A 12,861-nucleotide genomic window follows, 5' to 3' on the forward strand; every position below is an offset into this window, starting at 1 on the left:
TTAGTGTCCATCACTTCAGCCAGATGCGTGTCGGAGCTTCAAGCTTTATCAATCAAACCCCCTTATTTGATTTTTCATAAGGACAGGGTTTCTCTCAGACCGAATCCCTCTTTTCTTCCCAAAGTGGCATCAGTCAGTAACCTTAACCAATCTATTGAATTGCCAATGTTTTTCTCCAGTTTTCAAACAAGGCAGAATTCAAATTGCATCAATTGGATGTGCACAGACAATTACATTTTTATTTGCACAGAACGAAAGACCTCAGAAAATCTGGTCAGTTGTTTGTTTCCTTTTCGAAAAACAGAATTGGGTCTCCTGTCCCAAAGTCACGTTGTCCAGGTGGATTTCCAGTTGTATTTCTTTCATTTATTCCTCAGGGGGTAAAGATTTACCATTTTGGGTGAAGGCTCACTCTACTCGGTCTGTATCTACATATACAGCTTTTCAGGCCAGATTGTTTATGGATGATATTTGTGCTGTGGCTACTTGGTTATCTCCTCATACCTTTGTTACTCATTACAAGTTGGATGTGGTATCTAGGGGCAGGTCTTCCTTTGGTTCCACAGTGCTCAGGAGTATTTTCCACTGAGCCTCCCAGGATTTAGGTGCTGGGGACGCTGTCCCATGGGCAAGAATGTAGGCGAGATTGGACTAGATAACATCAAGAAGTTATGTACTCAACATAACATTCAATGTATGTAGTCCATCTCACCTCACATTCTTACTTACCCCTCCTCCTTCCCCTGTCCTGGAGGATCTGGAGGTTAGGTTTGGTTTCAGAGCTCCCTTCATTCTTGGTTTGTTCTTCCTTCCTCAGGTGTTGTTATGCATGGAGAATGAGGGATGGTGCTCGCAGCAAACTAGATCTGGGGATAGAGAGCAATGCAGCATGGGATACCATCTTAGCCCAGCCAATAGAAAGACTTTGAGCTAGAAAAGTTTGGCAGAGTCAGAGCCGACATTCGGCTCCGAACCCATGGGTAAGAATGTGAGGCAAGATGGACTACATACATCGAACGTTATGTTGAGTACATAACTTCTTGTTTTAGTCTGTTACTTTTTAGTCATGTGAGGGATGTTTAAGGTTATTTAAATACATGGTTTTCTGTTAATGCATTATATGAGAAAGTACATATTCATTTAGACAAAAGCACTAATTAAATTCAGTTTGTATTCTTTTTTTTTTTTTTTTTGGTGGCTATGCTATTGCTATAGTCACTTTAAAGGCATTTCCCACTCCTACAGATCCTGATTGTAAATGCTGAATGTGTGCCAGTGCATTGGCTGTGGCTATGACACCATTGGCTAAATAATCCTTTCCAGTAAAAAGGTATTTAAATGTCAGGGTAATTTACCTGAACATAAAACACCAAAATGGATATCACACTTCCAATTTAGTGATAATTAAAAACTAGGCATTTTTTTGTCCTTGAACTTCAGAATAAAATCATGGTTGCAAAAAAAAAATCGCTTTAAATACTTAAAAAAAAGTTGCATGATAAATTATATATTGTCTCCGTCACATGACTTCAAGTTAACATCAAATATAAAATAAATCTTTAAGAATGGGAAACAACATTAATTGCAATAAATATTTTAACCTTCTGTCTTAAAAAAAATATTTATCATCTCATTAAGACCTGGATTTTTATTGGCACTTAGCTGTAATTGTCAGTGGGCTTTCTTTATTTCTAATTTGTTTTTAAAATCCATTCCCTGCAAGTCTAAATTACCTACAAAAAAAACCCTTTTTCCACCCAGCACCTCTGTTAGCATGTATAATGCATTGGTTTCATCATTAGTATGTATATCACATAAATGTTTCAAAATTATTTTTGAAAATTTTCTAGTGGTCATTCCTATGTAAAATGCAGGACATGTTGAACAAAGAGCTGTATAAACTAGTCCTGCATTGCAATCATATCTATTAGTACTAGCAAAGGTTCTCTGCGATTTTTTAATGTTTATTATTGTACATTAAAGATGTATTGTATATTTGAAGTCTTGTAGTGGAGGGTAAATATGGGATGAATTTTTTTTTTTTTTTTTGCAACTACAGTTTAATTCTGAAGTTGTCCTTGGATAATTGTAAGGAAAAAAGTGTTTCACTTTAAGTTATAGCTAATTAAATTGGAATTGTGACATCCTTTGTTGGTGTTTTTTAAATTTGCATTTTTCAGGTGACTAAATTTTTGGCTTTGTAATTTACTTGAAATTCAGTGGTAGTAGCAAGGTACATTTCATTAAATGAAGACCTGGTCTTTCCTTCTTTTTCTAATTCATTAACTCTACTGTCTATTGGTTGATCGCAAATCTTTAGTGACAGAGGCGTCTGGTAGACCAAACTTAACTTCTTCTGGGCAGTTTTCAGAACTTATCCATGTAAGCCTTCAATTACTACACCAGATAAGGCTAATGTGGCTTGTACATCCACCAAATCATCACATTTTAGCAGCACATTTTTCTATCTTTACCTTGTCAGACATTTTATACAATATTTCATAAACCTGCCCCAGTACAGAAACAGCATGTGGTTAATTTTTGGTTCTTAAATGCAGTCATCTTTATTGTATCCCTCCAGTAAACTCAATTCCCTATTAAAGGGCAGTGAGGCCAAAAGCATTAAAAAACTTCGAGTATTAGATGAAAATGGTTTAGGAATATGCCTTTAAATTGCTGTAAGGATCCTGTCTTTCTTTAGGAACTTTATCTCTGTAGACATTCTCACTGAAAATTGTCCTGAAAAACTCTCAAATGAACTGCTTTATACTCTTTTAAACTAATTTGAAGAGCTCTCTTCTGTTGAGAACATTGCCCTGTTATGGAAAATTGTTGAAGTGAATTCCCAGGCATAACCTTAACAGCTTGTGAATGCAAATTGAATCCTGAATGGGAAAATAAATGCCATTCCAATGAACAAGTCATATATCTGTCCACCCCAGGAATTTGTTTTTAGTGGGAGGAGAAATAAAAATCAACATATCCAGTGAATCGCTGGTTTAGTTTAATTTTTCAGGTGTCACTGCATTTTCTTCATATTGAGTCTTGAATGTCATGTCTCTCCTTTTCCTCACCAAAGACTTCTCTTGTGATGCTTGTGACTAATATGGTTCCCTATAGATTGTGTAACTAGATAAACAGGTTTGATGCTCAATGTGAGAACTTATGTTTGTGTATGTGTAACACTTTCTGATGTATCCACTTTCTCTAAGGGGAATTCATTTCATTTTAGACTTCTTATGTGGTGCTTGTACTAATACACTGCTCTCTAGATTGTGCAACTAGTCAGGTAAGAGTTTCCATCCTCATAGTGGGAGACTTGTGTATGTGTAACACTTGGTCATGTATCCACTTCCCCTAAGGGGAGTGAATTCATTTATGAGGTTGGGGGTTGGCATAATGGTTAAGGTGCTTACCTCATAGACACAAGGTACAGAGTTCGTCTCATCTTTGAAAGGGAAATTGGCTTGGCTTAAATGTCCCACAAGAACAGCTATCTAAGTACTTATCTATGAACCTATACCAGAATGATGCAAAATAAATACACATGAATTATCAAAACCTATCTTGATATAATCTCCTGGTGCTTAGTAAAGTCCATCTGAGCTGTTTGAATCTCTGCTTGTTTGTTCTGTATAGGGAAAGCATGCATCAGAACTGAGTCTATGACTGTCATTAAAAGTTTTTTTTAATATTTAGGGAGTCACAGAACACTTTGTAAATTACTGTTATCTTTATGTATATAAAGAGTAAAACTGTCTGGTTCACTATCAAATGTCATCTTTGCCAGTATCAAACAGTTATGCAGTTAAGAGGAAATAGTAATGTTCTGCTTTCTGATGTGCAGTAGAGAGTTGATTATCTGAACTAATTGAGACCTAGGGTAGTTTGGATAATCAGATTGTTCAGAAAATCAAACATATAATTGAACCGGATTAAAAAAACTTTAAAATCTTGTTTTTTTCTGCATGCAGGTATATACTTTTCAACCATTCAGCCTTCCAATGGACAATAAAGAATATTTTTCACACACGAGCTGGCTACAAGCTCAAAAAACATGCTCAAGCAAATACATATAATGTTTCCATATTTAGACTTTATGATTTTTCCTACCTGAAAACTTTGGAAGGCTGGTTCTGATAATTGATGTTTCTGATAATCGACGTTTGGCTAATCGACGCTTTACTGTATGTAACTACATTAGTTAAGCATATGGTAAACACACTAGGGGCTGTACCACTAAAAAGTGATGTTAAGTAAACTAGCAATAAAAACAAAAAATGGATTCCACAGCCAGTTTTATTTGTTGAGCTCTTTCATCAGTTCCATTCTGACTGAGAACTGATGAAGTCAGTGTGGAACTGAAGAAAGTGCTCAACAAATAAAGTGGCTATTGACTGTGGCATTCATTCATTTTTTTGTTTACAACACTAAGGTCTGTAGACAATCTAAGTTGTGGAATTAAAAACTTAAGACGCTGATGTGCTCTTTCAAACCTGTGATATTTTTTTAAGGTGTGACTAGGCTAGGAATATGGGCATCCTACATGTCCAAAGTTGTCATGTAAGAATTCTGCTCTGTAAAGGAAGTAAAAACCTTCACAGTTACCAGCCTTAAAGATTTTGCACTTATAAATGTGTTCAGATATGGCAGTTTTACAACTGGTCATGCGGCCTTGTATTTTTTTGGGGGAGGGGCTAGGAATACCCTAGAATAAAAGTCTTGGTTTATCTGATCTAATAGTATCTTTTGCATTACCCTCCTAAATGAAAGCGGATTCATTAACTGTAAAATTTATAGTTGCTGATGGAACATTTCTGGAACAAACTGCTTTTGTGGCATCTGAAGAAATTATTTTGCATAATCTTGCTTAACTCATTAATGCCAACAGAGCTAATTATGGCATGATGTTAATCATGGCTGTAGCAATAGCTGTGTGGGTTGCCTTGTCCCCCTCAAGTCAAAAGCATAGGCTTGAGTGTAAATAAATAAAAACAAATAATGCAGACCTCACACAAAACTTTTGTACTGCTGTAACTTAACTATGTTATCACATTTACATTTATTTAATGACATTTGAAAAAATTAGTTCAGCTGAAGAGATGTGACTCTCAGCTATATGCAAATGTGATCCAGCCTGTTGAAAATCAGGGATGTCACACTTCATTACCTGACTGTGGGTACCGCAAAGATTAATGTTAATGTCAATGAAACTCACCTGGGCACAATAATCTGTTGCCAAGCAGAATGGTGACAAACGTTTCTCCTATGAGCAATGATAGAGGGGAGGGGGTAAGATGGAAGTAGCAGCTATTCTGAGGGTCTTTGTTTGTGTAGTTCTTTATTTTTTTTTTATTTTTTACGGAATTTTGCATTACTGGACTGCTTCTTTTTTGTACTGCAGTTGAAGTGAAAATGCTAAGAGACTTTGTACTCTATGATGGGTCTGATAAGTGATACGTAGAGGGGCCCAATGACCTCTTTCGATCTGGATGCAAACCCTTTTGTGATTAGGTGGGCCACATAGAAGGATTTTCTAACCACTTTGGCAATGTGATTATCAAAGGAGAGGTTACTATCTACTTGGGTCCCCAGATCCCTTATTATGTCTTCCGTATTTAGGGGGCTACCACCTATGTGGTAGTTTGTGGGTACTTTGTTTTTTCTAAAGGGGATGACTATGCACTTTTTGGCATTTAGCTTAAGGCCATAGCTTTGACACCAGGTATCTGTCTCAGTGAGACCCTTTTGGAAGATGTTTGTGCCAGCCGGAGAGTCAATTATAGCCCCTAGTTTGCAGTAGTCTGCGAACTTGGTCTACCATAGTCCTCCCGTGCTTGCCTGTACCTCTGAGAAGTATATGCCAAACAGGAGGGGTTCTAGGACTGAGCTCTGGGGAATGCCACTTGTAACAGAGTCTGCATGTCCTCCCTGCATTTGTGTGGGTTTCCTCCGGGTGCTCCGGTTTCCTCCCACATTGTAAAGACATGCATCTGGAGCATTTCTCCCTAGGCCTCCACTGAAAATTAGCTTCATTCCAAGTCGGACTTTCCCGGTAAACAAATGTTAAATAAATCCAAAATACAAAGATGGCCGATAGTCCTTAAAGATCCTAGCTGCACAACAGCAAAACAGTAGAACAAATAAAAAAAAAAAAAATTGATGTTAACAATGCCTTAGCCAGGCATACTATAGAACACAGGGGGCACATTTTCTCCTTTGAAGTATTGCAGTGTATCTTATGTGACTATAGGGGGGGGTGATTTGATACATTCTACTGAAAATGCTGAATTAAAATGGACCTTGAAGTTACAGACAGATTACTATCCAGGTTTAAACAATTCTGTTTCACTTAAACCTGCCCTCCATAGCTTAATTATTTGATTCTTTAGATGCTCTCATTGGTTATTTTGACATGTGATGATTTTTTATACTAATATATTGTGAGTTAATATGGCTGTTTTCAGATCTGATGACATGTTCATTTGTGAACTTGAAAGTACTTATCCTACTTTATTAAATTGCCTATGCTTTTAGCTGTGGTGGTCTTGCTGTTTTTATTTGTTCTACTAAATAAATAAATAAATAGAATTTAATGTTCTGAAACAGAGAATTGGTAGTCCACCGACTGTTAGATATTATGATGTTCACAAGCCAGTTACTTTTTCATGTGATGCTTCGAGATTCGGTCTAGGTGCAGTCATTTTACAAGAGGATCAGCCTGTTGCCTGTGTTTCAAGAACTCTTACCCAAACTGAAACGCATTATACTCAGATCAAGAAAGAGCTTTTAGCAATTGTGTTTGCATGTTTGAAGTTCCATGATTATGTTTATGGTAGACCTATCCAGATCGAAACAGACCACCAACCTCTAGTTATTATCTTGAGAAAGCCTATGCATTTTGCCAGATTGCAATGTATGATGTTGAGATTGCTAAGGTATAATTTCACTCTTGTCTACAAGAAAGGCAAACTTCTTTATCTTGCTAATACATTATCCAGATCGCCCAGAAACATCACTAAGCATGAGAATGAGAACCTTGATTTTGAAGTCATGGAAGTGAGAAATTTTTCTTCCACACGTTTTGATGAGTTGAGAGATCACACAGCCACAGATCCAGTTTTACAAAGGCGCAACCACTATCAATCAAGGATGGCCATCAAAGCAATCTAGCTTACCTCAAGACATGCAACCTTATTTTCCTTACAGAGATGAGATTTTGTCTGAAAATGGTATCATTATGAAAGGTCCAAAAGTGATTGTTTCAAAGTCCTTGCAACAAGAGTACATTACTACCTTGCATCATGGTCACCCAAGAACTGACTCTAGCAAAAGAAGGGCGAGAGGACTAGTATTTTGATCTTCTATGTCACCAGACAATGAGAGAGTACTTTCATCTTGTTTTGTGTGTAACAGTACTAAGCCACATCAACAGAAGGAGCCACTTCAGCTAAACAAGAATCCTGAACTACCATAGTCAACAGTAGCTACAGACATTTTCAAGTGGAATGGTCAACATTATTTGGTGTTAGTAGACTCTTAATCTGATTGGTTTGAGATTGACCTACTTCCTAACCTAGCATCCAGTAATGTTATTACTAAGATGAGGCATAATTTTGCAGTCCATGTAAGTCCACATAAAGTTATTTCTGACAATGGCAAGCAGTTTACAAGCCAACAGTTCAAAAGATTTGCCAAAGAATGGGACTTTACTCATGTCACAAGTATCCCAGAGTATCCACAGTCAAATGGTTTGCTAGAACTTGCAGTTCAAAGTGCAAAACAGTTACTAGAGAAGTCAAAATGAGACAATAGTGATGTTTTCCTGAATCTCAGAAATATTCCTTGTGATAAACATCTTGGTTCACCTGCTCAGAGACTTCTGTCAAGACAAATCAGAACCACATTACCAATCAGTAGTCAACTGTTGGTTCCATGTGTTAAGAACAAAAGGTCAGTGAAAACCAATCTATTAAAGAAGCGTTTAATCCAGAAGTTATACTATGATAAAGCCAGCAAACCACTCAATCCATTACGAGAATGAGAAGTGGTAAGGATGCAGACGTCCAAAGGTTATGATTCGACTGGAGTCGTGAAGAACATTTGTCCAGAGCCAAGATCATATATTGTCAAATGACAAGGAGTAGAGTTTAGGCAGAATCGGAAAAATTTGATGCCAGTGTCCGAGCCTATACCACAGCACATAATCTATGAGAAAGACTCTTTATCTCAGAGTGAGTTGTCCAGTGTTCAAGTTCCAGAGGAAGGTCCAGAGGATATTCCCGTTCCTGAGATGAATCCAGAAGTTCCTGATACCAATTGTTCATTCAAGATTGTCCCTGTTACTAAACCTAGTCCAGATTGTTATGTTACCAGATCCATTCGTATCTCCAGATGATGTTATAGATATACAGCAACTTGGACATGAACATTGTGTTTGTTTCTAATGTCTTTAGTAATGCATGTCTAACTCCAATGTTGTTTCTTTTACTAAGGGCAATTTTTTTTTAAGTGAGAGGATGTAGATCAATGTGTGTGTATATACCTTTAAAAAGCTATCTAAGGGCTTGCACAAGTGTATAAATACTGAGCATGTGCGAGCCTGACTGCCATTTTGTAGTAAGGTGTTGAGATGTAAGCATGTATGTATGTATGTATGTAAGTGTTAATCAGTTTGTTTATATTTTATGATGCTGCTATCCATCCTGATATGTTTCTGTGTATTAAAGCACAATGGCTATTCACTACACACCCCCAAGAAACTCTTATTCTAGGAGACTTCAATATCGATTGGAAAACCTGTTCATCAAAAACCCCAACCACCCACATTAACTTAAATGGCTTCTCCTAAATTATAAACTCCCCCACCAGAAACAATAAGCCCAACAATAAAGAAAGCACCCTAGATTGGATACTTATAAACAACAAACCTCAGTTATATACATCGGGCACCCTACCTGAGAACATGAGCGACAACTTCCTAACCTATATAATAAGAAAGAGGAATGACATGCCTCAGCAAATCACCCTTAAAACCATTAGAAACACAAAAAACTTTAACCTCACCAATTTCCAGACCGAACTTAAATTTTGCAATTGGTCCAACCTAAAGCTACCTCCCCTAGATGACGCAGTCTCACACTTTAATACTAACTTCCTAGCCATCTTAGACAGGCATGCTCCCAAAAGAATGATCAGAACCAAAACCAAAATAGCTCCATGGCTAACCAAAGGTACTAAACAAAAGCTAACGGCCAGGGACACAGCATGGACCTCCTGGAAATCCACCAAATCCAGTCAAGATCATATTAGGTACAAACAATTGAGAAATGAAGCTAAAAAATCCACTATGCTAGATAAACAAACCTACTATTTCACCTTACAGAACAAAGCACCAAAACCAGCCACAAAAATTCTGGTCAGGTCTCAAACTGCTCCATCCAGGTAAATCCACTATCCCCATCCCTTCATCTACATTACATCTACCCACTAAAAGTATAGCAGAGGTCTTCAATACTTTCTTTACATAAACAGTGCAATTCCTAGCTAATAACCTACCTCCCAACTCTGTAAACACCACCTCAGCCTCACGTGATAATGTACCCCCATTCAAATATGATCCAATCCCCACAGACTGTATTAAATCCCTACTTAAGAAACTCAAACCCACCACACTAGCAGCATTTTTACTCCCTGCTGAATTTCTACAAAAGGCCGCAAATTAAATATCATACCCTATCTCCATCTTAATCGACTGTACTCTCCACAAATCCTATGTCCCCTCCATCTGGAAAATCTCCCACATTATACCACTTCACAAAGGGGGTAACTCCACAGAACTCTCAAACTATAGGCCTATAGCCATTCTCTCTCTCTTAGCCAAAATAATGGAAAAATGTATACATAAATTCTAACTCACCTTATCCAGAACAATCTCCTAGCCCCATCCCAGCATGGATTCAGACCTGCCAATAGCACTTCTCTCCTTCTCTCACACAATAAATCAGAACCACAATCACAACATACTCTCCTCTGCCCTCTTTCTCGACCTATCCAAAGCATTTGATATGGTCAATCACCACCTACTCCTAGACACACACAAATCATTCAACCTTAACCTAGTAATCAAGTGGTTCCAATCTTACTTGCAGTGCAGACAACAAGCAGTATTATGGAAAGACAATCTATCCTCCCTACTACCAATCACCCTTGGTGTCCCCCAAGGGTCCATATTAGGCCCCCTCCTTTTCTCAATATTCATTAATGACCTACCCAAAGTCATCCCAGAAGCAACCTGTATTCAGTATGCAGATTACTCTACCCTAATCTGTTCTGCCACCACCCCCTCAGACCTACAATCCCTATCCCAGAGCACATTCAACAAAGTAGAGATCTGGTTCAGTAATCACCATCTCCTATTGAATCCCAACAAAACCAAACTTCTACTTCTCTCCCCTACCCAAAAAAACTCATCACCAAATAGTACAATCTCATCCAATAATAGCACTATAATCTCTCCAGATCCATCTCCAAAACCTGGTGTAATAATAACAACCTCACATTTGACACTCATACAAAACCATCAAAACAGTTAACAAAAAACTAGGCTCCTTATATAGGATTAAACCATTCCTAACCCCACCGGCCAGAACAGCCATAGCTAGAACACACCTTCTCTCAACTCTTCTCTATGCCTCACCCATTTTCCTAAACCTACAGAAAGCTAAACTAAACAAATTAGCTAGCTGCTACAACAATATAGCTAGATTTGCCACAGCCACAGCCTACAGAACCCATCACTGTCAAAATCTTCAAACACTGGACTGGCTAGAGCTACCCAATCAACTCCAGTACAACCAACTCATAGTTATTCATAAAATCCTCTACCAACCTAACAGTACACCCATTCTGGCAAATATTGTCACCCCCTACTGCAACCTACCATCTCTCAGCTCATCTAAGAAGATGCAAGTTCAATCTGCCAAAGCCAACAACTCAGCTGGAGAATCACTTCTCTCCAACTCAGATGGTAAGAAATGGAACGCACTCCCCCCAGATCTTACCATTATAGCCTCCTTACCCCAATTCAAAACATCCCTAAAGAGTCACCTAAACAAGCATTGGCTATGTCCATGTCTAGACCCAGGCTAACTCTACTTACATGCAACTCTTGAAGGTAAATGATGCAATTTGGAATAAACCTTCTAACCTAAACCCACCTTAATTATTTCTACTTCTCTATAACCTTCAGAACATTCATTAAATCTAACCTAACTTCCTATACTCAACTATAGAATGCTGCGCTTCTAACTCCCTACGCTAACCATTTAAATCCCTTGTCTTTACCTCCTCTTTTGTATCCTATTATCCTAGCTTTTATACAAATATGTCTTCAACCCTTCTACATCCAATTTTCAGGAACTCTCCTCTTAACTAAACACCTTTTTCTCACTAACCACTTTTTTCTCCGGGTAGTCACTCATGACATCTATCTATCATGCCATTCTATACACTCAAATGCTTTGCTATGATTTCTGTACATATGGGAAAGAGTACTGGAAGCTAGGTTAAGAAGAGAGGTGATGATTCGTGATCAGCAGTATGGTTTCATGCCAGGAAAGAGCACTACAGATGCAATGTTTGCTCTGAGAGTGTTGATGGAGAAGTACAGAGAAGGTCAGAAGGAGTTGCATTGTCTTTGTGGATTTAGAGAAAGCATATGACAGGGTGCCTAGAGAGGAGTTGTGGTATTGTATGAGGACGTCGGGAGTGTCAGAGAAGTATGTAAGAGTGGTACAGGATATGTACGAGGGTAGTGTGACAGCGGTCAGGTCTGCAGTGGGAGTGACGGATGCGTTTAAGGTGGAGGTGGGATTACATCAAGGATGAGCTCTGAGCCCTTTCTTATTTGCAATGGTGATGGACAGGTTGACAGACGAGATCAGACAGGAGTCCCCGTGGACTATGATGTTTGCAGATGACATTGTGATCTGTAGTGAGAATAGGGAACAGGTGGAGGAGACCCTGGAGAGGTGGAGATATGCTCTAGAGAGAAGAGGAATGAAGGTCAGCAGGACTAAGAATATATGTGTGTGAATGAGAGGGAGTATAGAGGAATGGTGAAGATGCAGGGAGTAGAAGTGGCGAAGGTGAATGAGTTTAAGTTCTTGGGATCAACAGTTCAGAATAATGGTGAGTGTGGAAGAGAGGTGAAGAAGAGAGTACAGGCAGGATGGAGTGGTGGAGAAGAGTGTCAGGAGTGATTTGTGACAGACGAGTACCAGTAAGAGTGAAAGGGAAGGTCTACAAGAGGGTAGTGAGACCAGCTATGTTATATGGGCTGGAGACAGTGGCACTGACAAAAAGGCAGGAGTTAGAGCTTGACGTGGCAGAGTTGAAGATGTTAAGATTTGCACTGGGTGTGACAAAGATGGACAGGATTAGGAATAAGTATATTAGAGGGTCAGCCCAGGTTGGAAGGTTTGGATACAAAGCCAGAGAGGCAAAATTACATTGGTTTGGACATGTGCTGAGGAGGGATGCAGAGTATGTTGGGAAAAAGATGGCAAGGATGAAGCCGCCAGGTAACAGGAAAAGAAGAAGGCCTAAGATAAGGTTTATGGATGTGGTGAGAGAGAACATGCAAGTGGTTGGTGTGACAGAGCAAGATGCAGAGGACAGGAAGACATGGAAACAGTTGATCTGCTGTGGCGACCCCTAACGGGAGCAGTCGAAAGAAGAAGATGTAATACTATAAGCCTACAATGATCTTAAACTTCAATGTAACTATGTATATATATAACCCCCTATTGAAATTTTAAGATGTTACATATTTTAATGTAACCATGAATATTGACTGTC

Source organism: Protopterus annectens, chromosome 13.part0 (genome assembly GCF_019279795.1).
Source record: "Protopterus annectens isolate FY-2018-M chromosome 13.part0, PAN1.0, whole genome shotgun sequence".
NCBI lineage: Eukaryota > Metazoa > Chordata > Ceratodontiformes > Protopteridae > Protopterus > Protopterus annectens.